Source organism: Phyllostomus discolor, chromosome X (genome assembly GCF_004126475.2).
Source record: "Phyllostomus discolor isolate MPI-MPIP mPhyDis1 chromosome X, mPhyDis1.pri.v3, whole genome shotgun sequence".
Taxonomy (NCBI): Eukaryota; Metazoa; Chordata; class Mammalia; order Chiroptera; family Phyllostomidae; genus Phyllostomus; species Phyllostomus discolor.
The window spans coordinates 14,240,390-14,265,915 of NC_050198.1; the positions used below are offsets into that span (position 1 = coordinate 14,240,390).

The following is a 25,526-nucleotide window of genomic DNA, read 5'->3' on the forward strand; positions in this document are numbered from 1 at the left end:
AAACGTGAATCATCGGTAGAATAAGAAACCAAAGGAAGTAAGCACAATGTCTGTTTTTCAGCAAGCACCTCGATAGATGCTTTCTTAATACTTTTACTAAGAGGATTCATTCGAATTCCAGTTAGTCATACTACCAAGTTTATCATTTTGATAATAAGGGAATCGACTGTATCAGGTAGAGCAGTTGGGATTCTTTCCCAAGCCCTTAAGCACATAAGAACTTTATTACTCCCAGAGAATGATTTTTGCTCTACCGTGGCTGTTACAATTTATTGTTCTTGTGGCCATACCATGGGAAACAGACATATACTAAGGAAGATACAGGCAATATGAGTTAGAGTTAGGAGACTTGCTAGCTTGCCAGATAAAGGTCTTTTTCTAAATCTCACTGAAACCTGGCATTCAGAAGTAGGCCAGAAAATAGGCCTAGCTCTCCACACAGAAATCTCTTTTTGTATTCTCGTTAAACGTCTCCTCGGAGGCAGCTAGTTCTGTTGTGGGCCGACATAGATTCTTCCACTCCGTTTTCTTTCTTATTATATGCACACGATTATGAACTATTTCAAACATGAAGATAGAAAAATAAGAGAACTCAACACCCAGATTTAACAGGTACACATGGTCGAATCTTCTCCAACTTCCTCTTTACTTTGAATACATTTTAAAGCTAAAGCCTCTCTTTCCCGTCTCTCTCCTTGCCACTCTGTTTCTTGTGTATTTACCATAGACGGAGTTCATAATCCTTTCAGAAGCTAATTTATTCCTTAACTCCAGCACCATCTCCTGACTTTCTTAGGTAGTGTGTAAGGGAGAAGCTCAGAACTATTGTCCCGGGTGTCAAACGGAACTGGCCTTCTTATCTATTGTCACCTGTATGCAAGTACTTACCCCTCTGGATACCGGGGTTGCCGATTTTAAAGGCTAGAGGTCTCTAGCATAGCGCTCTAAAGTGTGGAGGAGCTGTTTATGTACTACTTGAAACCGTACACAGCTGTTGTTCGCATTTTAGCCTTTTGTTCTGAGATGCTCTGATCAGAGACGATAGTTCATTTTGCATTACACCTTTTTTGAAAGCCCCTGGCCATTAACACCTTGATCTCTTCCTCTCTTTTCTTGGCTTACAGATCTCCAGAATAAATTAATAAAAAGAAGACAGGTAGATTCATAGCGGACTTAAGATCACACTTTACTAGGCTATCCCTATTTCTAACGGATGCTGTATTCTCCCACACCCTGAAATACATCATGTTCTCTGAGCTTTGTGTCTTCCCAAATCAAAATATAGAACAAAGGTGAAGAAGTAGAAGTTGGCAGCTATGTGGTTTGGGTATTGAATTGTTCCCACATCAAAAGATTTATGAACTATGCATTTTAAACAGTTCTTGGTTCATGACTCTCTCGAACCGAATTGGGAGCAGTGGGGAGGGTGAATGTTAAAGACAGTAGCGTTGACTGTGAATCTTGTGTTAAAGCTAAACAGTGTAACTCAGGTAGGTTTAAGGTGGATAATTTCAAGAGTCGAAAACCTCAATTTTAAAGGACAAAACTGGAAAGGTAGGGAGTAAATCCACAATGGCAAATTTGCCTAAATCTCCTCCTTCGCTGTTTGCTAATGCAGCCCCTCTGAGGGACAGCAATTTAAATAGAAAGTTCTCACTGCTTGGGAAGCAAAAACGTTAAGACATTGCTTTCACAGCTTTACAGAATCTGCCATTTCATCCTAAATACGGTGCTAAGAAGTGAGCAGTGATCTCTGGGGTGGGAGCACGGCCCACAGTCAACACCTATGTTCAGTATGTGCTTTTTGCACTTTCAGCTTCCGTTTTCCTTCATCGATATTTAGCTGGCAACGATGACAACTTCAGTAGCTTCTGTTTTCTGCTTATTTTTCCGGTGATGTACTTTTAGACTTTCAATCCTTTCCCTGCCTATAATAGTCTCTCTGCTAACTCCTGTTAAAAACGAATAGCCACATCAGTTGTACTATGCCTCATTCCTAGGATCAGTTGCACAGTGGGGAAATTGGGTTTTGTTATTTAAAAAAATCCTCTAGCACTCCCGTACTTTACTGGATTGCGTCATTTTCTTTGTTGCTTATTTCTGTTAAAGACTTCATTCATTTATTTTTAGAGAGAGGGGAAGGGAAGGAGAAAGAGAGGGAGAGAAACATCCAAGTGTGGTTGCCTCACACGTGCCCTCTACTGGGGACCTGGTCCGCAACCCAGGCATGTGCCCTGACTGAGTATCGAACCAGTGACCCTTTGGTTCTCGGGCCTGCTCTCAATCCACTGAGCTATAGCAGCCAGAGCTGTTGCTTATTTTAAACAACACTCTTTCAGACAATCGTTGTTTATAGATTATCTCCTGCTATGTAACAAACCAGCCTAAAATATAGTGGATAAAAACAATAAGCTCACTAGTTGGGGCGGTTTTGGTGTGGGCTAGGCTACACTGATCTTTCTGGGGCTTGACCATCTGTCTGTGGTCAGTTACAGGTTGGCTGTGGGTTGGCTGATCTGGCTGATCACTCACACGGCTGGCAGTTGGCTGGGTCACGTGTCTCTCATAATCCAGCTCGGTAACCTGGGCTTGTTGCCCGGATGGTCCTAAGGTTCTGAGAAGGAACACATGTGAGCATGCAAGGTCTCTTGAGACCTAGGCTTAGAACTGGCAGGTTCTACTGCTGCTGCAATCCATTGGCCAAAATAAGTGCAAGACAAGTGTAGATTCAAGGAGAGTGGAACTGAACTCTGCCTGCTTTAGTGAGACAGATTGCAAAGTCACATTGTAAAGGGTGTGCCTGCAGGGAAGGGTGAAAATTTAGGGTCTTTTTAGCTTCTTTCATGATGTAGCTGCCTCAAGTAATTTTCTTTCTGGGAGCAGCTGTTTTGATATACAGGGAATATTGATCCATTATACATATGAAGAAAATTGCACCACAGAAGGGATTATTTAGGCATCATAGATTTTCATGAGAATAAGAAACACTGACCCCTTGAACAGATGAGTACTTTAAGTTCTTAAGTGAAGCATTTTTACTCTCGCAAGAATCAACTGCAGTATTGTTTTCATCAGATTAAAGCAATTCCAAGTCAAATGCATGAAGTTCCACAATAAATGTGATGCATCTGGTTATTCTGCATCACAGGGGGATAAAATAAATACCTTAATATGGAATACGGATCATACACAGCCTTCTGAATCCATAGCGATGCAAAGAGATCTCTCTGGTTATGAGTTTTATTTTTTATAAACTTGATTTTTGTTGATCTCCAGCTTTGTATTATCTGGTCTAAAAACACCTTTAACCTTTACTTTTTCCTTTTCATTTTTCTATTCTAACTCATTAAAGATTTCTGGAGGTCATTGCTAACCAATTTTATTTCTGGTGCTATTTCCTCATAGAAAGAAGACCATCAAAGTAAATGTGGGTATTAAATAATCCTTATTCTCATTTTGCACAATCAAATATACATGAGATTACTAAATAGCAAGTGCATTATATTTGAGAGAAGATATTGCCAACAAGACATAATTCTTTCATAACACTAATTTAGGGAGTGTATACCACTAGTAAATGGTTTATTATATCCTGTGTAGCACATTGAATAAGAGAGTAGCAGATTTAACACTGTGGCTAAGGGGAATGTATGTAAAGAGGGTGCACCTTTGTTTTCTGACTTTGCTGTAGTGGATTGAAGGGATCTTAGGCATTTCCTCATCTGGTCCCGCCCAAAAACTCACAGTATTGAAAGAAGCCAAATCCACTTCTAAGTGGCTTACTAAGTCATCGTGACTGGAGGTATTTGAGCAAAATTGACTGACTATGGGGGATCTTCCTGTGTGCCAACTTTCTTATCTTCATGAAAAATATGCTATATTAAAGGTGTTACATGTCAATAATCACAAGGAAATGTGATATGTGCTAAACTATAATACATATATACCTTGGAGCCACAGAGTACAGTCGAATTATTATCCAGTTTAATGGCCAAAGCTGGGTGACTGTCTATATAGGTAGGATAGTGGAGGTAACACTTGCTAAAGATGGTAGATGGTATCAGTTGAAATTGAGAATATCTTATAGTCAGAGTTACTGGGAGCATGCCAGAAAACGCCGCATCCATACTTTTTCAAGCCTACATCCATAGCCATTTTTCTAAGATCAAGGTCCATCCCTGGCCCATTGTGGAAACACCACCTGGACCTCAGTGAGTGACTGCCAAGAAGGCCTTGAATGATAGGCACGGATGGCAGAGAGAGGCTGTCAATCGGCCAAAGTGCTTCCTTTGCACCATCCTATCCAACTAGTGACAGGTTTGAACAGCATGGTGAAGTACTATTTTAACGTTACACATCAGCTTTATTTTCCTCCACAGCAAATTACCTCCTAATTTTTTTCAGTTATCTGGTGTGTTAAAAATCCACAAAACTCGGTTTGTTAATTCTAGGGAAATTGCTGTCACAGCAGGGAGCCATACCAAGGAAGTTTAAAAAACAATGCCAGCAATACTAGAAATTGGAGTCATAAGAATAGATTTCCAGGTACATTCTTCTATCTTCCTTTTCATTGTTGATTTGTAGTCAGTGATAGTTCTGCTTTTTTGTTGCCTTTGTCCTCTTCCTCTCTCCACTTTTGGTGTTATTTTTGCTTCAGTTTCCCCTAGCTTTCTTCCCAGATAGTATTTATTCCCTTTTCCCAAACATTGACGTCAGCTACCAGCTACGTTGATGTAGTTGACGTCACTCTCCTTACTGGTGTAGCTTTCACAACAATCCAATCAGGACACTTCCGATCACCTTCTCCCTAGGGCTTATGGGATAATCTTCAACAAGATAATCGTTTGTTTTTAGACTTGGGGTAAACAAAAGGGCAAATCTGGCTGTGATAACTGCAAGCTTTTCCTTTCTTTTGCACCTGTGGGCTCCCAGATACACCTGTGTGCACTCCCTCCACCTTCACTCCCTGTAGACCCCTCTGGTCGCCCTTCGTCAAAGTGGCTCTAGGTTGGTTGATAAACTGGCCTCTGGTTCCCACAGAGGGAGCGTGAGGAGAGACGATAGGAAGGGGCTGGCCACTCCAGATTGATAGGTGGCAGGTTTCATAGGCAAGGGAACTTAGATGAGGCTACTAAGTCTTGTCTTGAGTGTCGTAAGGCAAGTAGATCTCAAGCCAGGATCTTAAAATTTCATATAAAGTCCATGACAGCTTCAGTCACTTATACTATCCAGGTGGTTTCAACAACATCTTGCTTTCTCAAGTCTGCATCCTTGAAACAGGCTCCCGCTGTGGGAATGGTAGTAGTAGTGTTATGAAATAGTTTTGACTTTGCAGATCCTCTGAAATCTCTTGAGGACCACACTTTGAGCACCACTGTCTTAGGGCCTAAGGACATCCCCCAAATTAATGAGTGCCATCACTTTGGCATCCTACTTTGGAAAAGTTATCCACCTCCTTTACTTCTCAGTGGCACATCTTGGTGTCTTTGTACTAATCATCGCAAGAGCACACATTGACTTTTTCCCATTTTCATAGGAATATCAAGCCATGGCAAATAGATGGGTTTACTTGCAAGTTAAATTTAATGGCATTTTGCACTTTATACTTCTTTATTGTCTACGATGAGGATGAAACAGAACTATTTGTGGGAAATTTATTGGGCGGTTATTCATTGGACCACTTCAAATGACGTTTTCCTGAAAAGTCTTGCTATAGCAGATCTGTTTTGCTGTTAAAGAAACTCAGCTTCTGAATGTTATTCCATCTTTTAACTGAACTACATCCTACCTTGGCTTGTGTGGCTCAGCGAGTGCCAGCCTGCAAACTGAAGGGCCACTGGTTCGATTCCCAGTCAAGGCAACATGCCTGGATTGCGGGCCAGGTGCCCAGGGCAGGTGCGTGAGAGGCAACCAGGCATTGATGTTTCTCTCTCTCTTTTTCTCCTTCCTTTCCCCTCTCTCTAAAAGTAAATAAATGAAATCTTAAGAAAAATAAATGAACTATATTCTGAAAAATAAATAAATAAATGAACTACATTCTGATGTTCAAAGGCTGGTTGCCATCTATGGCTTAGAACTGCTGTTACTGAGAGAAGTTACCTGCCACCATCATGTGAAACAGACCATGCATTAACTCTTTTGTAGATGGTAATTTAATTTTTAATGACCACATTGAGCCAAGTTTTAATGGCTAATGAGAAGCTCCCAACATTTCACTGTTTTCGCTAAAAATACTCAATAGAGCATTTGGTGGAAGTAATGCCTGCTTGAGTGTGGTTGGTAAGGTAATAATATGGGTATAATAATTTATAGTTTTAATTTGAACATTTCACCTAAAATGTACATGGTATGCTGGAGTGCGATATTGTTATATTACAGAATTACATGCTTATGATTTTGTAATAAAAGACTTTGTAATAAAAAAGGGCACTAATTGTGCCAGACCCTGCATTTAAAGATTAACATTGATATAGTTTTGGTTATAGTGATATGTGTGTGTGTGAACACACACACACACACACACACATTCCTCAAGAACAAGAATAGGGAATTTATTGTGTTTTAATTTCCCCAACTTCTGAAAGGTTGAATTTCAGAGTTGGTGTTCAGCAAATGATTTTTGAGTTGAATGTAACAATATATATAAATATTATTCTATATGGTGAAGATTCCGCCATACTCCCAACCTTTCTCATTCTTGAATTCTTCCTTTGTTCTGGTTTTCTCTCACCTTTACCTTGTTTTTCTCTCACTTTCATCCTTTCTATTTTCCCTCTTCTCACTTTTGAACTCATCCTTTCTCAAGTCACTTTATTTTTTAATTAATATTTTTGTTTCCAATTTTTAAATTATTTTTATTGCATTATGGCCTTTCTGTGTACTTTTCTCCCAACATCTTCAAATGATAGTTGGGAGACAGTTCTCCTTGGGCCTTGACCTTTTTGCATTTCTTGTGAGAAGAGCCACTGACTGCCTTTTTTCCTGAATAATCTTATCTGGATTATACTGGAAGATAGAAATAGTTGTCTCCATTTGGGTCCAAGGGCAGGCATCCTTATTGCCTACTGTGAGAGACTTAAGTTCCCTAAAATCAAAGTTCCTCTGCCGTCAGGCACCCCGCTGCATGTGCAGATACCAGCTGGCCCTCTCCATGTCAGTCTGTGGTAATTAGGGCTCAGGGAAGTGGCACTACATGTGTTAATGCTTTTGCTGGGATCACTAACTTGTTCTTTATCTCTGACTCAGGAGCATCATGATTATGTCGGCACCCATGAAACTGCACGAGGCTGACCTGTTAGCTTGCAAGTAGATTAAAATCTCAGTCCCTTCACAGTTCTTGACAATGACTTTACATGCATATATGTGGATATGAATTTGTAGATAAATCTTCTGCATACTTTTATCCCATAGCCATTTTTTCATTTGTGTGCATGTGTGAGGAGGTGTGTGTCTAGCTTGGCTGGCATGGCCATTGCCTGATATTTGGCCTTTAATTGTAATTGTTCTTACATCACACAGGCAAAATTCCTTCTCAGGTACGGTATTTTCTTGTGGTCTTTCTTCAAGGACTTTTGACTCTCCTCTTGATGTCAAATCACATTATGAGGTTTAGAAGATCCATGAAAAGAAATTGCATTATTTTTAGTCTATCCAATCCGTTTATCCACATTATTCCCATATCTCCAAAAGCACTAGCACAGCCATTTGTCCCCATAAAGCATTGTTCACCAATTAATGTTTCCATGTACCATCCATTCTTCTCATACCTGGGATGTTATCTCTTTCTTCTACCCACATAGTACCTTCATTTCTTTTAAAACTTACGTCCTCTACAAATGCTTTTGTACTAAGTAAGTCCAAGTTACTTTAATCAGTAAATGTTTATATATTATTTCAGTTACTAATATGTATTGAATACCTACTATAAATTACAGGCACAGTGAGCAAATCAACACAGACCCTGGATACCATTGTGGAAGTTAATATTTTCTAAGTTGCATGTACTCCAGCTGATACATGTATATTTGGATTTCAAGATATATCACTTTCTAAATTTTTTTCCATTGCCTTTCTGATTGCTTTGTGAATTCTTCCAAGGCAGGCAGCTGTGTTTCTTTTTCCCATCAACTAATACTAGGTTGAGCACACAAGGGCATTTCTCTCTCTCCAAGCTAAAAAGAAGAGAGGGCAAGCAGCCCACCAGTGTAATGATTCTATCAGAGACTCAATAAACTTGGTTTTCTGCTCCGCTACAGTTAGTGTGTGGCTTTCACTGTCATAATTGCAAGTGGCCTGATCTACCTCTGGGCATCATGGCCATGTTCAAGGCAGGAAGAAAGGATGAGGAAGAGGACAAAGGGTCATTGTCAATCGTCAACATACTTTCTACTTGAGCCTTATCAAATTCAGAAACTTTCCCCCCAATACTGGACAATGACATCTACATATATCTCATCGATCAGAACTGGTTCAGTCACCACTCTTCATTGCAAGGAAATCTGAGAAGATGAATACATTTAACTGAGCATATATGAACACTTTACGTGTATTACTGAATGAGAAGGGAACAAGAGGTACTGGTTACAAATGAGCCTTGTTTGCCACATTGTGGGAAAGAAGTTCTTGAACTTATAGGATAAGTATAAATCATCTTGGACCTTCCTTTTACTAGAAGACTTGAATAAAAAATTCTATGTAAATAGGCATGGAGTAGAATACAGATAAGGCATGGAGATTTAATGTTGAAAGTAGGTGACATCCAAAAAAGTCTCATATTCTACCATGCGCTCCCCTTCTTTTTCCTATGCCATAACCACACTGGTCTTTCTCTTTTTCTCTTGCAAGCCTTTTCCACTCTCTGACTCCTCTGCCAAGATTCCCCCAAATTTTAAAAGATAGGCAGATCTTAACTTTTTACTTAAAAAAAGATCCTCAGAGAGATCCTTCCTACCCAACCAGACACAAAATAGCCTCTCAGTTACTCTCTGTACTATTAACCAGTAATATTTTCAGTTCAGTTTTTATCATTATCCATTTTTCATGTGCTCTCCACCCCAACCCCAAGAAAATGTAAGCTCCAGGCAAGCGAATCAGGTAGATTTTGGTTATTACAGCAAAGGATGAAGGAAAAGGTGGGCTGAGTGGGTACTGAGTGGAGCACAAGAGGTGTTTGATACAGCATGTTACCTTTTCACTGAGATATTTATCACATGCTTGAAATCTCATATCTAAATCATACTTTTAGAACATCATGTCTAAGAATATTAATAAATAAAATATTGGATATTTTCAGAACACAAAGGCCCCCAAGACTATTCAGGTTGAAAATCAATATACCATTTGTTGAAAGAAGCATTGTGCTAGCTTCTTTTTTCTACGCATGTGTACTTTTGAACCCTCCTCCAGAATGTCAGATGATGAATGGCCGACACACAATTAGGTTGTGAAAACATTTGATCACATATTGATCAATGGTTAATTTTGTAATCCTCTGCCTGTCTTCTCACTACCACACCATTATTTCAGTGCCCATCTCCTTTGTCACGAATTTATATTAAGGCCATGTAAATTCTATGAAAATATTTAGCTCAGGAATGAATACACGAATTTCTTCTGTCACATATCTTGAATTATTTTTCACAATATAACTAGAAGGTGTTCTATTTAAGCAGGGCCTACAATGACCTGTTTCATGGGGAGAAGTTTCCAGGTTAACAATCTGAGAACTTTGAAGCAAAATTCCTACAGGGAAACTGGAAGTTTTGGAGAAAGGAATTTCCCACAAAACCTTACCCATTCTTAAAGATTTTTTGGTGTATATTGTGACGTTATATGCCTAGTCCAGAAAGAGGGATCTGAAATGGGCTCAGGAAAGAAAGATGGGTTGGTAGATTTGGAATGCATCCTTATGAGCCAGCGAATGGAGCAGGGCAAGAAGAGTGGTCAAGGGAATTGGATCAAGTCCTCCATTAATGTAACTCAAATGGCCCTGGCTTCCAAAAAGCGTTTTCATGTTTTACTGCTCAAGTGAAGTATCTGCCCTCTCTTATCTCAATCTTCCCACATTACTTTTCCCCTTGTTAAGTTGCCCTATAAATCTATTGACTGAAAATTCACTGCTGTGCAAATGTATCTGCTAATGAACTTAATCCAAACAATTTGGGCAGTAAGACAAATATATGCAAATGGTATGTTTGCTTTCTCATTGAATTTCATTTCAGACCTCTTAGTAATCAATACAGGATAGGAAAATGACATTCTTACAAAGGAATGCTGAAAATAGGAAAACATTCATATTACATGTTTAAGCATAGGATTGATCTGAATATAGGTAAATCACATAGAATCCTAATATTTCATTGGCTATTGCATCAGAGTGAATCCATATGGTCTCAAGTACATGGACAGGGCTTGGGAACTCTGTTTATTGAGTATACACACTAAGCAGAGTTTTCCAGGAATGAGACACACTCAGAACTGAGGCTGTTTTATAGAGTTGTACAGTAAGAGTGTAATTATGTCAACATTTCCTTATGGACATCAGATCATTGCACATGGAGAAAGCCTGGTTTTGGTGTTTACATACAAACATAGGCTTCAATCTGTCCTCTTAGTACTGGCCCTGTAACCATGGGCAAGTCACTCAAACGCTCTGACCCTCAGCTTCTTCCTCATAAACTGGGACTTCTTTGCTGAAACGTGGAGCTGTAAAAACATTTTAACATATTGCCTGGCATGGAACCAGTGCTCATTATGTATTAATCTCCTTCCCATTCTCCCGCTGAGGGCAATGAGTGATTTGGAGTTTGTAATTTAGTTGAAAAGAAATTTTAGAATTGTATAAAATGCGGTATTGTTTATATATTCATTGTTTAATCCCTTTATGATCACTGAGTATGTGATTTACATTACATAGATTAGCCGTGGTGTGTATAATTTGAATTTAACTAAAAACAATATTCCTTCCCACCAATGCAGCTTTCAACTCAATTACCTAATTGTCAGCTAGGTTGGAATCAGCGCCATTTCCTGTAGTTTTAAACTTGCAAAAAAAGAAAAAACCTGCAACACCCCTTTAATCCTGTGCTAGTTTCCAAATAATCAGATCAACCATTGAACTGACTCAGGGTTGAGCAGTTCTGTTTCTTCTTTTTTTTTTTTTTAAAGATTTTATTTATTTATTTCTAGAGAGGGAAGGGAGGGAGAAAGAGAGGGAGAGAAACATCAATGTGCGGTTGCTGGGGGCCGTGGCCTGCAACCCAAGCATGTGCCCTGACTGGGAATCGAACCTGCAGCACTTTGGTTTGCAGCCTGCACTCAATCCACTGAGCTACACCAGCCAGGGCTTTATTCTTAAAGACAGAAGCATACCTTGAGCCATGGATTCCAGCGCAACGGGTTATGCCCAAACTTAAACCAACAACAAGCATGTATCATCCTCACAGTTTCTGTGGGTCAAGGATCCAGGAACAACTTACCTGTGTCATTCTGGTTTTCTGCCTCCCGTAAGGTTGCCATTGACATGTTGGCTGCAGTCCCCTGTAGGCTTGACTTGTACTGGAGGCTCTACTACCAAGGTGGCTCACTCACATCATAGGCAAATCCGTGCTGGCTCTTGGCAGGAAGGCTGAATTTCTTGCCACTTAAACCTCCTCATCACACTGCTTGAGTGTCCTCACAAAATGGCAGTTGGTTTCTCCCAGTGTGAGTGGTTCAGGACGGGGGAAGTTGGAAGCTGCATTATCTTTTGGGACTTAGCCTTGGAAGTCTCATACCATCTCATCTACCATATACTGTTGGTTACAAGATCAATCTCATTCAATGTGTAAAAAGACTGCTGCACAAGGTCATGAATACTGGATGAGAACCACTGGCGGCCACCTTAGAGGCTGTCTCTCATACTACCGTTCCTTTTTTCTTTAACCTGAGTGGGGCCCTGCTGCTGTTTCCCATGAGCATATTTGCTAAGTACTTTGCTGCACCCACCCAAGAAAACGTTAATTAAAAATAGCTAAGTGCAAAAAAAAATCTTCAACACATTAGTAAGAAATGTAGATATCACTGGATATTTAGAAAGGAGATCATGAGGATTTATATCACACGCCATTCAACGGGAACAAAATTAAATTTCCTTTACATCTGCCTGTTTTCCTTTCCCAAAGCCCCTCTCTTCAGCTGCCAGCTATTTCATTTCTCTTTATTTTTCCCACACAGCCTCCAAAATCTCCTCTGTTGTGCCAAATAACTCAGCTCTGGTCCTAAGCTTACAAACACGTTCCCAGCAACAGCAAAATCCTGACAGCCAATCCCACTTTCTTTAGAATGTAGGGATCTCTGTCATATTATAGAAAATGGAAGTCAAAGTGGCTGATTGCTATTTATTCAACAAAGAGGTTTATTTCCTGGGTTGGAAAGAGACAAATATGTTCTATTGTCCCAAAAATAAAGATTTTTGCTCCCTCAATTACATCTCATTGATATATATATATATATATATATATATATATATATATATAATTGACAATAAATATGTAAATATATATATAATCTTGTGGTTTCCAGATTCAGTGATCTTTGGGTTTCTTGCCGAGTAGGAGCTATACCTGTTTGAAGTTGCCATTGAGTTTGGTGCATCTTTTCTTATCTTGTAACTGAGTTCTCAACATTTTAACATCCTATCTTATTTAGAAACATTCTCATGACCTCTGTATTCAATTTACCTGCCTCAGGGAGGGAGAGGAAATCTTAGCCCCCTGAAGAGCACGAGAGGTTAGAAGTGGATGCTACTTCAGGCCTTGGGCCTTTCTGTGCGCGTCGATGCACACCCCATCCAGGGCCCTGCACTCAGCAGAGTTGGTTCACATGCCTGTTAATTGACTCTAACTGAGGTTCCCTGAATAAGGAGAGCAATGAGAGCAGAGGCTTGTCTGCATATTCTCTACTAATGAGCTCTATTTTACTTTGATGCTTATCTCAATTTTTAAAAAACCGATTGATAAAAACTTTTCGCAAATTCCAAGGGAGACCATCATGGAGATCTTGCTAAGTTCAAGCTATAATGTAAGCTTGTGGGCATTAAAAAATAAATTAGTGATGTATTTCCCCTCTAACTGCTCATGCTTTTATTTTGGAGGGGACTTAACTAGTTCTGACTACAGTATGTTGATACTGGTTTTAAAGGGATAGGTTCAATTAAGCATGTTTTATGTTTCATTTTCATACAAATCCATAAAATCTGAGAGAGATTGGTCATGTAGTAGTTAAAGGCTGAAATGGGCTATAATGAGCTAAAAAAGATGGCAAGAATGTGGTTTTGAGGGTTAGTGTAATCTCTTTGGGGGAAAATTATGAGTAATGGGGAGGTAGATATGGGAGAATGGGGGGTAGTAGATATGGGAAGATCTATTCAGAGGTTATTGCAGACGTAAATCTTAATGTAATAGATGGTAAAGTAGGGACAGGGAAGACTGGAAAATGAGATTCCTCTGGATTGTAGAGGGTCTTGAGTTGCAGGTCAAACTTTGGGTTTGATGCCACAGGCTGTTAGGAGCCATTGATGACTTAGAGACATCATGAAAATACTGCTTTCGGCAAGGTTTACCGCAGGCACCATGTGAATGATAGACTAATGCAAGGAGAAACTGGAAGCAGACAGAGTGGGTTGGAGAACCTCAGAAATTTGGAGATGAGAGAGTTGAGCCCATGAATATTCCAGTATAAGTGAATGTTCTATTTTTTCTTTGCAGTTCTTAAACTGCACAAATCTAGGGTTTGTGCAATGTGCTTTGAAAATATGATGATATTGATTAGTACAATCACTGATTCTTCCTCTACCTCACTAGTGGTTTTAAGGCACATTCTTACAATTTCACAAATAATACGTCTTTGTAAGGCTGGAAAACAATGAAGCTCTTAAAATGGCCTTGGTGAATGCATTATTACCTGTGAGTGTATTACGCTTGAAATTATTATAAAATTATTTTTTTAAAAATTCACTTAGACAAACTAATTAGACAAGCTCATAAGAGTCGGAATCCTAATACGATGTTCTGGTTTCATTAATTTCTAATGATAGCACAATCATAGCACAATACTTATCCTTTCTGAAATAATTCCAGTTGTAGATTTGTTCAACACAATGTTGTGCCTTTTGCCTTTGTAAGGAGCAGAATGATGTGGCCATTCTAAATATACATGTGTTTGCTGAAAGCAATCAATTGGTGATTTTCTTCTCGGTGGGACAGAAATAAGTCAGATGGATAGAAGAGAAATTCCTGTACGTAATACTTTTAGAGCACTTCTTAGTAGCAATTTCAATTTGTCTCTAGCACTGTATGTATTCCCAGTTGTTACTCCTTTCACTCCATAATTTTTATCCTCAGATTTTTCCATTTCAGATCCCAAAGATAACATTTGCTCAGACATAAAAATAACATTTAGCTGCCTTTGCATGGCCCTGGTGGATTGATCTCTCACTTCTTAGTTCCCTTAGTTCCCCAGTAGCCTTGAAAAACACCCAAGTTAGCTGAATTCTAAACTGAATGACTGTGACATCCCCACAGTAGCATAACTCCAGATGCCTATTTGATAGCTTCAAAGGATTGCTAATAAGCTCTTCAAATTTAACATACCTAAAAAGGAATTCTTGTTTATCCCTCCACTCTCAGACTTGATCTTCTTCTAGCTCCTCTACTTAGTACGTGACCTTACCATTACCTGGGTGCCCAGATTAAAAATAATGACAAATTTAAAAATTCCAATAAGTAAAAATGTAGATACCATTTCTTAGTTTTCTCATTCTGTAAATCACTACATCCTATTTGTATATAAGCCTCTGGATAGTTAATTTTTAATTTATTTTCTTTTTATTTTTAAAAGATTGTATTTATTTTTAAAGAGACAGGAAGAGAGGGAGAATGAGAGGTAGAGAAACATGAATGTATGGTTGCTTCCCAAGCGCCCCCTACTGGGGACCTGGCCCACAACCCCGGCATGTGCCCTGACTGGGAATCCATCCAACCCACCACCCTTGTAGACTGGTACTCAATCCACTGAGCCACACCAGCCAGGGTTTTATTTCTGTTAAATTTTAAAAATTATTTTATTTTATTTTATTTTATTTTATTTTATTTTATTTTATTTTATTTTATTTTATTTTATTTTATTTTATTGTTGTTTGGACAGTTGTAACAGCACAACATATACAAGTCTAATCTCTTTTCTTCTTCTCCGCTGCCCCCACCTTAGTTTATCCCTGTTTCTCTACAGGGCTCCGTCAGCACCCCTCACAGATCTTTGTTCACATCTGCTGTCAGCTCCCCAAAGGAACACCAGAAAAATCTGTCAATCATGCCAATTAAAATTTTTGGACTTAACACAGTAAAGGAGAACATAACTTAACAGAATCTTAGTATGAGCTCAAAATCAGGGAAACTAGGGTAGGGCCATTATTGTATTTTGTGGTTTGGGCTAGGCGATTTTAAGTTGGATCTTGTTAGGCTGAGCACATTTGAGATTGGACAGAGTTTATTACACAGTAGCTTGGATTGGTGGGTACCATGTAGAAAAGGGACTTTTGTTTTGAAATAAGTCTGATTTTATTGGCAACTCAAAAGGGATGAAGTGGAAGGAATGGGTGGCCCCGACGCTTCATTGGTTTCTTGCCCAGGTAGAGCGCAATCATCTCGGGCTGGATTTCCACCTGGTGGAAGGTCTTGCCATTGGACATAGCCAGCATGCTGTCCACCGTCTCCCGCAGGATGATCATGTCCCGCGTGTGCATTTTCACCAGTTCAGGCTTCTCCACGGGCAGTACCACCTTCCCGGCCTTGCGCAGGTGCTTTTTAGCAGCGGGGGTGCTTTTTAACAGCACGTGCTGCTTCCTCCGCCACCCTGGCTCAGCTGTCGCCTGGCGCTGTACACAGCTGCACAGCTGCATCCGCCTCTCAGAGCACGTGTTAGAGCACCTGGCCGAGATCCACGTCACGGTAGGTGAACATGCAGAAGGTCTGCTTCTTTTTCCGCTCCACTTCCCCCATCTTGTCGGTTCTTTGGCCGAGAGAAGGGTCTTGAAGCGAGTCTTGACAAGTATGTTGCTAAGTTAGTCACAGTCATCTTTTAAGAACAGGTGTTTTTTAGATCCGCCATCTAGGTTATATTAGCTTGGAATAAAGTTCTGTTTAATATAGAGACGGAAAAGTATTCCTGGTTCGAATTTCAGAAGGAGGGAGAATTGTGTTTCATAAGTGTTTAACTTGAAACAACTTTTCATGTCTATGTTGACAGTATTTGGAAAGCCTAATGCTCTTCATTAGAGTAAAAGCCAGAATCAGATTGGGAGATCCTAGGTAAGCTGTCCCTTGCTTCCTTGCTGAATTCGATTGCTACCACTTTCCCCTTTACGTTCCAGCCACACCGGCCTTTTTCCTCCTTGACTAAAAGGAGCTAATTCTTGCACTTAATGGTTGCCTCTGCCTGGAATGAGTCTGTATTTCCTCTATCTCAGCATTCATGTCTCCCTCAAATATCCTCTCCTCAGACACTTCCTATACTACCAATTGATATCAGCGCATGACTTCAACGTCACTTCATTTCACGGTTCATGGACTCACCCCTATACCAAATTATGGCCTCTACGCTAGACAGCCTGGGTCAAACATATCCTTGCTCTTTTACTTACTAGCTACGGAACTAGTAGCTTACTTTGGCTATCTATGTGTTAGCTTCCCATCCATAGAAAAAGGAAGATGATGAAACTGTGGGGACTAAAAAAGGAACTTGTCTCCTATTTTTTAAGTACTTCTAGTTGGACTAATCAAATTAACAGAGATAAGTTAGTATGAGAAAGTGTCCAAAGTTTATTATACAAACATACACTCAAGGACGTCATATTGTGACCCACGGACAGATTGGGCAGTTGAGGCTTATATACCAATCTGGGACTTCAGAGGGTAGGAAGGCAATTCAATTCTCATGGAGATGGAAAGGAAATGTTTGATAAATAAATGTTTGCTGGGCTGTCTTCAACAATGTTATACAGAGAGGACTTTGAACAAATGGGGCCTGGCTGGTTTCCTCTATCTCGCACTAATTTATATTATATTAAACTGTACTGATCTGTGATGATATCTCCCTTCCTGGAATAGGTCCTCTGTGGAAGCTCTTTTTTGGCAGTTAGAGGGGGATGTCAAAGGTTTTTCCTGAGTCTTTTGTTTCTTTAAAAATTCTTTCTGCCCTGGCCAATGTGGCTTAGTTGGTTGTGTGTCATTCTGGAAAGCAAAAGGTCACAGGTTCAATTCCCAGTCAGGGCACATGCCCAGTTTGTGAGCCTGGTCCCCAATTGGGATGTGTGCTTGAAGCAACCAATCAGTGGTTCTTTCCCTCTCTTTCTCCTTACCTTCCTCTCTCTAAATAAATACAATCTTAAAAAAGAGAATTCTTTCTAAATATGTTTATTGATTTTTAACATCAATAAATGTTAAGAGGAAGGGAAGGGGGAGAGAGAGAGAGAGAGAGAGACAGACATACATGTGTGAGAGAAACATTGATTGGTTGCTTCTCATATGTGTCCCGACTGGGGATCGAACCCCCAACCTTTTGATGTACAAGATGACACTCCGACCAACTGAACCACACCAGCCAGGGACTAAGTCTTTTGTTTCTTAATAACCTGCTTAAAAATCAATATCCCAAAAGGCATGTTTCTTTTTTGAGGAAAAGAATCTTCTACTAAAAAGATAGTTTGAAAACCATCGGACCAAAACAAACAAACAAACAAACAAACCCACTGTTTTTGTATGGCCTACAAGCTAACAATGGATTTGACATTTTTTAGAGGTTAAAAAATTTAAAAAGAATATTTTGTATTTGCTTATTTTGCATAAAAATATGTGAAAGTTCAATTTCAGGGTCCATAAATGTAGTGTTAGTGGCACATAGCCACCTCCTTTCGTTTATGTATTTGTCTATGGCTGCTTTCAAGAGTCAGCAGCAGCTGAGTATTTTCCTCAGTGATAGTATGAGCCCCAAAACGTTAAATATTTACCATGTGGCCCTTTATAGGAAGTGTGCTGACTTCTCACTTAGATGATCGCTAAGATCCCTTTCGTGTGATTTTTGTTCATCTTTGTGGCACCAAATTGGCCAGCTGTATAGGATCCCGCTCAAAACAAATAGAAGAGATCCAGGACTCTCTCACTGTGCTATAAAATCCATTTATTTTTGGTTACAAAGTCATTTCTCATTTGAGGACTTATACTACCTAACTAATCCATGTCTTATCATCTGCTCTCACCTTCATTCCAAATGGTGTTTGGTATTTTCTATTTTCTATTACACTAACATTTCTTTTTTCAATCATATTTAAACTGAGTAACAGTAAAATAGCACAACTCCCCTGCACTGTGCATATTTTAACATGACAGAGTTATAGGGTTAGAAGGAAGCTTGAGATGCTACCTAATGTCTCCTTCTGGACAGAATCACACTTAAAGCATCCTGGAAAGGTTTTGGTTTACCATAGCCTCTACAATTCCCAGAGAAGAGCATTTCCACCATTTCCACTTTGTGGTGAATCAGCTCTCAAATGATTTGTACTTTGGGTTCCTTTATCTGACCAAAAGGGTATTCTGAGTTGTTCCATTTTAAGGCTTTTAAATAGTTTATTAATAGGGAGGTGCTTCCAGCTACCTAAATCTTGATTTTAATTCTTAAAATCCAGGAATCACAGCTCCTTTTTTAAAAACATATTTATTTTTAGAGAGAGGGGAAGGGAGAGAGAAAGAGGGAGAAATAGTTGCCTTGTGCACGCATCCTTACTGGGAACACGGAAGCAACTCCGGGCATATGTTGTGACTGGGAATCTAAGCAGTGGCCCTTTGCTTTGCAGGATGATGCTCAACCATTGCTCACTGGTGTGGTTTGCCCTGAGCCACACCAGTCAGGGCAAACCACAGTTCCTGATATGGTATCTTCTAAGGGTTGTGATTAAGGGGCAGGACCTGGGAGATTATTCTTGTCACATGCTCTGCTCTTCCCTCCATGCTGTGAAATCCTCGAGGATAGAAGCAGGATTCCTTTTTCCCTAACTCTCATAGCCAACACAGAGTTTTCGGAAGAATGTTGTGCCCAACCTCTTTGCAAGCAATCTTTATTTCAAAAGATGAAGAGAGGGAGGATCTAATCTAATACTTTTTATTGGAATGCAACCAAGCTTTTCTGTGCATGCACTTCTGCATACAATCAATAATAAATTAGCATTTTATTTATACTGTATAATTCAGTTCTTTCCAGAAGTCTGATCTTGAAGCCAACTAGCGTTTGTTTTCTCCAAAGTGGTTTTTGATGGAGTGCTAATTATGTTCCACCTCCAGCGCAGAGCTGAGGGAGGACCACAATCGTCTCATTGCAGAAGGAGCGTCCAGCTAATGAATCTCTAAGGATAGTCTTATGCTGCATTCTGGGGGGTGAGTAAATGTGAAAATACATATTCGACCAGGGAAATGATACCATGTATACATCAGTGACAAGGTTATGCCCTTGTGAAACAGCTGCAGGACTGTGACAAGAATTTGTCTCAGTAGAGGGACAAAACAGAAGAACATACATGTTGAGTCCCCACACTGGCTCAATCTGAAGTTTAGTGGTTAATGGGGAGGGAGCTGTATTTTACAGCAAACCTAGCTTGAATGGATTTTTGTTCCAGAGAGGAAACCAGATTAATACACAAGTCCTGAGTAAAAAAGTATATAGCATTTTGTAAAAGAGGATAATGAATGCAAGGAGACCAGTCTCTTCACTTCTGCCAACCTCATTGTGCCACATGAGTTTTTGTACCTGTAATTAGCTCAGATCAAGGAAGCTTGATCCCGATATGTTTTCAGTATATCATAATATATTTGTTCAATATAGCATACTAAAGATTAGAAGGTACTTTAACTCCACATTTTTTCTGTAAAGACTTCTATGGGCAGCTCTCAGCCGCTCAGTTTTAACCACCAAAGTCCTTACAGGTCATATGCCAGGATTTAATATGTGCATATATGGCTATGCTCTGGCATTGCTGGAGAAGCATGGGGCTCTCTGTGTGACTTTGGATGTAGTGAATGTATAAAAGTAAAGGTAGCTGCCAATAGTGACCCATCAATGGTCTTACATCCACCTGAACACACTTTGATTCTGGTCTTGTGCTGGGCACTAAGGAAAGACCTGCTGTTTAGTTTGTGAGGCTTCTCAGGAACGGCATCTTGATAATCAGAGCATTAAATCCAAACTCCTTTGTCTGGCTCTAAAGTATTAACCATTTTTATAACCAGGTTTCTCACCAAAACAGAGGAACCTGCATTTGTTTGGATGGTGTTTGCCAATGTAAAGATTACTTTTATATCTGTCATCACATTGAGGTTCACTGTGCCTGGCCTATGGTATGTGCTCAGTATACATCATGGTAGGGGTCAAGGGGCAGAACTGAGGCTCAGAGGTTGACTTGCCCAAGGTCATCTGGCTGGTGTGGGGCCAAGGCACGAGCGAACAGTTACTTTTTCAGATGGTTAAAACAGAAACTTTCCTCTCCCTCACCCTTTCTCTCTCCATCTGCCTCTGTCCATCTTCCTCAGTCTCTCTCTTGAGCTTGTGATTGCTCTCTTTAAAAAAAAAACAACAAACTGTTCCAGGACTTTATAATTTGGTGCACTTCCTAAATAAATCAACTCAGAGCCTGTTTTAAAATAATAATAATTACCTGTTACTGAGGACTTAATTTAGTGTATTACAGGGTACTAAATGCTTTACGTTTATTAACCTACTTATTTTTAGCAATAAATCTACAGTAAGGAAGGCGTTATTATCCTCATTTATAAAATACTTGAAGTAAAAAATTCCAATGTCTTTTATTGTAGTTATATAAAGTTTATGGGGCAAATTAAATATTTAGCCTTAAATACACACAAATCATTTCAAATAGGTACATATACTAAAATTTTGGACTCTTAGATAATGATGCACTTGTGATACAAATGCTATTTGGGATGTTTGGGGGAAGAGGACAATTCTGAATGGAACTTGATTGATTCTTGACAAGATTACGCTAACAATTTATGTTCTAGTAATCTATTTGTTCCATAGATGGCAAAAAAAAAATCAAGCACAGGAAGGAAGGTGTTAACATTTGTTCACCAATTACTTAATGGCAGATACTGCACTTGGTGCTTGACATACTTAAGGGGTCACCTTGTGAGAACTGCTTTTTCTGTTTTAAATCTTTGAAGATGAGGCACCTGAGGCTCGTAGAAATTAAGAAATCTGTCTAAACACCTTAACTTGACCCAGAAGAACATACAAGTAAGCTGGCTGAATCTTAGTTTTTAGGGGTTTATAGGCAGAAACTATGTTTTAAAACAAAGCTGAGCTGGACAGGTCTTGGGTCCAGATGGAGTAGGGTACTCTTTCTCCTGGACCCAGGAAAGGGGTGGAGTGGGGGTGGATGAGTTGAGATGGAAAATCAGGTCTGTTTGGGACCAAATTTAGTTCCCTTTTAAAACACTCAGCTGCCTCCAAAGAAATTAAACTCAATGACCTTGGTCTACATGAAATGAAGCCAGATAAATTAACCTGACATACACTCTTATATAATAAATCCTTGAAAAGGAAAAGCAGATGAAACTAGGGAATCATATTTCCTATAAGGAAAGTTCAGGTGGTAAAAATACTTACTAGCAAGGTACGTGGTGTACCATATTAGGGTACCATCAACATTATAAAGAAAAAGAACAAAAATGGCTAAAAATTGGTCCTCGAATCATGTCATGGACAAAGCATGCTAATATTTCTTGGTATTATATCTCCTAGTCTCAAAAAACAAAGCCTTTTGATGTTTCCACCAACAAAAAAGAACACCAAACAACACTTCCTAATCATTTGCCATGTCGATCATTGAAATATTTATATTTCTCTTAATTATAGCCTATATTCTAAGCAGAAGTTTGAAAATAAAATTTCTGATGAAAATGTCAAATCAACCAAAAACTAACACTGTTTTTGCTTCATTTGTAACAAGAGTTGGTTGAAGGGTGCAAGTTAGCCCCCTGAGTGAAGAAAGCACCTACCGAGAAGACCTTAATCATGGTGAGCAGCAAAATCTCACACATGTTTTATATTTGAAAGGAAATGAAAGAAAACAACCAGGACTTTAACATTCATTGAATTTCATTGGGATGAATGCTTCTAGAGGCCCAATGACACCTGAATACTTTAGGAAAAAAGAAAGATAACTGAAAAGCAAATTGCAAACCAGGAACATTTGAAGATGAAGGCCAAACGTAAGCCTAGAATAGATTCCTACTGGATCATGTAAAAAGTTCCTTGTCTCACCCTGGCTGGTATGGCTTAGTGGGTTGGTATCATCCCGTGAACCAAGGGTCACTGGTTGGATTCCCAGTAAGGGCACATGCCTGGGTTGCAGGCCAGGTCCCTAGTAGGGGGTGCATGAGAGGCAGTCGCACATTGATGTTTCTCTCCCTCTCTCCCTGCTCTCCCCTCTGTCTAAAAATAGATAAAATCTTTTTTAAAAAGTTCCCTGAAACAGACACACAACAATGATGTGGAATGGGGACTTTGCTAAAACTCTGCTGGAAGAAAAAATATTAGGAATTCAGGAAAGCAAGTTGTAGGGTAAAATGTCAAGCTAGTTAGTAATCCAGTTGCTTTCAAAGTCAAGTATTTTCTGCCTTCTGGCTCAGATGCCTGCTATTGCTTCTCCTTACCTCCTTTACCATTCTCATCCTCCAGCGTCCACCCAAGACATTGTCCACTTACACCAAGTCTTATCCAACCCTGCTCTTTGGACTGTGCTGCCCTGTTTTGCTGCCTGTAGCCCCAACATGGTACCTAAAGAATCTGCATTCAGTTGGAGGTTGGATCTCTCCTGAGTTCTAAAGAATAGGAACCAGACACCATTTACCTTTCCCAGTTTTATATTCTCAGTGCTTACCCCAGAGGGCCAGCCATCACTCATCCTCCCCCTGTACTTTGTACGGCTGCCACTTTCTGAATTTCAGTTCCATCAGCTTTCTTTCTGCCTGCAGCTTTCTTTCTGCCATATCCAGCCCCATCACAGAGCCTTTGTTCTCTGTCTGGGCTGCTTTTATCTCACCATTTTGCCTAATTATGTCCTGCCTGTCCTACTTGTTCCATCTACAGAGAGGCCTTGGATGACCTCCTCAGATAGGTCAGATATTCCTACATTCATACTGTTGTGTACCTAGCATTTGGCACAATGCAATTTCAAAATTGTGTATTAAAGTCTGCCATCTACCAGACTATAAATTCCATGAAGGCAGATTCTATGTTTATATTGGCTTATCATTACATCTTTAGTTTATCGCATAGGGCTTTGCATATAGTAGATGTTCAATAAATACTTGTTAAATAAATACATGAGATGTGCAATATTCGTTTAACTATTTTTAAAAGATTTTATCTATTTATTTTTAGAGAGAGGGCAAGGGAAGGAGAAGGAGAGGGAGAGAAACATCAATGTGTGGTTGCCTCTTATGTACCCCCTACTGGGGACGTGGCCTGCAACCCAGGCATGCGCCTTAGACTGGGAATCGAACAGGTGATCCTTCGATTTTCAGGATGACACCCAACCCACTGAGCTGCATCAGCCAGGGCAGTATATTTGAATCTATGTAACTATCAAGATAATTATTAGTGGTTCATGCTTCAGGATGCTTGTACTTAATTTTTCTTAACTGTAACAAAAATTTGTGTTAAAAATTTTAACTGTGTTAAAATTTTCCTTTTGCCATTTTTCTCCATTTTGTCTGACTGTAGTCAAATTCAGATTTAGTGACATTGGCCTTATTTCTTGACTAAATTATTCTAGAGATATTTCAGTATCTTGGCTGGTAACGGGAGAAGAAATGAAACCAAGGAGAAGGGATAGAGAATCCCAATATAAAGGGCTTAACCATCTTGCTGTAGTAAAGCTCAAAGGAAACATGATTAAAAAAGTATTAAGTAGATGGACATGTCTATATTTGGTATTTAAAATTCAAGACCTTTTTTCTTTAATAAAGTAGGCAAGTGCTTGAAAATGTTGGCTGTCTGACCATCATAGGGGTGTAGAAAGGCTGAGAATTCTGGCTCAGGGGATTGGGGCAGCTGGAAATTTGGAACCTATAATTTTGATGTGTGTCTAAATGCCACTCCTCTAATCTTGTCCTTGCTTATGACAGAACTTGTGCATGCAATTAAGAGTAGAAGAAACACATCTAAGTGAGCTAAGAAATTGGAGTTCAGGGTTATGAGTCAACTTGAACTAGAAGGTGAAGGTTGATATTTATAAATGTTTTCATGTGGGTGACAGGCTGACTGGAGATTTTAGAATTTCTGGCTCTCTGGGGAAGGAAACCTGTAGGAACAGATTTTTGGGAAGGAACACATGTCTACTTCCTTTATACAAGGCCAATACATTTTTATCTATTTTTTCTTAATAATCAACAACAGTGTATTTTCATTTACTCCCTTTAGTTCTGTCTTTTGCCAGACTCTTAACTTCCTTGGATGATAGCAATATTGTTTTGTATTTTTGTATGTCCAACACCAAACAAAGTATCCAACTTTTAACAAGTGGTCCAGAAACATTTGTTGAATGAATTCCTACATCTCCCAAATTTGTCTTATCTTCCTCAATTAGTTCTAAGCATATTTCCTTAAAATCTTATATTATGGTCTGGTAAAGACATTTAAAGCATTGACAAATGATTTAACCATTTAGTAACTAGACAAGACAAAAATGTGATAGGAAAGAATAAAGAGAGTATTCATCCTAAACCAGGTCAGAATCACTGGGGGTGCTTGGTTAAAGCACAGATTCCAGGGCCCCATTGGATGGTGCTCAGGAATCTGCATATAAAAAAAGGAACAATTAATTTTGAAAACCAGTGCTCTGGATTTAGACGATGGAGAGATGGGGAGGAGGAGAAATATTCCTACATGCATAGTTCTGGCTTGGAATTTTCCCTGTGTATGTGAGGGCAAACCACTGTGTAGCACCTCACCTGTGAAACCTCCCCTATTCAAAAGCAGGTGAGGAGTGTGTGTGTGTGTGTGTGTGTGTGTGTGCATGCGCACATGTAATGGGGGTCACGGGTTTGCAACTAGATTTAATTGATCTAGTTTTTCCTATTTTCTCATGTCTCGCCCAGGACAAATAATAAATCTCTAGTGCATTTATAAACTTTTGGTTTCTTTAAAAAAATCCCATTATTGCTTTGGTTTTATAATGGATATAAGTACTCTCTGCTCTTCTAAGTACTCTTCTAAAAAAGTAATTAAATCATGGGTATTTTAGATGAGAATTAAGAATATAGGTATTTATTCCTGAAGACCCTGTGATTTTTCCCTAAGAGAGAAAAGCCAAGTTTTATATTAGATGGATGAAAGAAAGAAAGGGTGAAGATATGAACTATTAGATGCGGAATACTCAAATTCAAGTTGACTTATGATACATTTGTTATTTTAGGAAT

At 39.3% G+C, this 25,526-nt stretch overlaps 1 protein-coding gene and 1 pseudogene across 1 annotated transcript in view; one reads left to right on the plus strand and one right to left on the minus strand.

Moving 5' to 3' along the window:
• IL1RAPL1 (interleukin 1 receptor accessory protein like 1) overlaps nt 1-25,526 on the plus strand; it is a 1,208,235-nt gene that overhangs the window by 41,489 nt on the left and 1,141,220 nt on the right. The window lies entirely within an intron of this gene.
• On the minus strand, nt 15,608-16,052 carry LOC114505610 (annotated as a pseudogene).